Genomic DNA, 450 nt, shown 5'->3' with positions numbered 1-450 from the left:
CTTCCCAGGATCCTGTCTCTTTTGAGGCAGTTTCTGCCTAGACAAGTCATCCAGTTCTTTGGTGAGAAAAGGGGGTTCATCCTTCCAAGTCTCATTTCCAAATAACTTGTCATTCAGCTTCATGATTGCTCCAAGGTATTTAGCAACTTGCTCTTCGGTGACATACTCATCCTCTTCAGAGGAAGAATACTCATCAGAGCTCATGAATGGCAGAAGTAAGTCCAATAGAATCTCTATGGTCTCATTTTGAGCCTCAGATTCCCATGGTTCCTCATTGGGAAACTCATTGGAGGCCAGTGGACGTCCATTAAGGTCTTCCTCAGTGGCGTTCACTACCTCTTCCTCCTCTCCAAATTCGGCCATGTTGATGGCCTTGCACTCTCCTTTTGGATTTTCTTCTGTATTGCTTGGGAGAGTACTAGGAGGGAGTTCAGTAATTTTCTTGCTCAG

Source organism: Arachis duranensis, chromosome 10 (genome assembly GCF_000817695.3).
Source record: "Arachis duranensis cultivar V14167 chromosome 10, aradu.V14167.gnm2.J7QH, whole genome shotgun sequence".
In the NCBI taxonomy this organism is placed as follows: domain Eukaryota; kingdom Viridiplantae; phylum Streptophyta; class Magnoliopsida; order Fabales; family Fabaceae; genus Arachis; species Arachis duranensis.
This window is presented reverse-complemented; position numbering follows the sequence as displayed.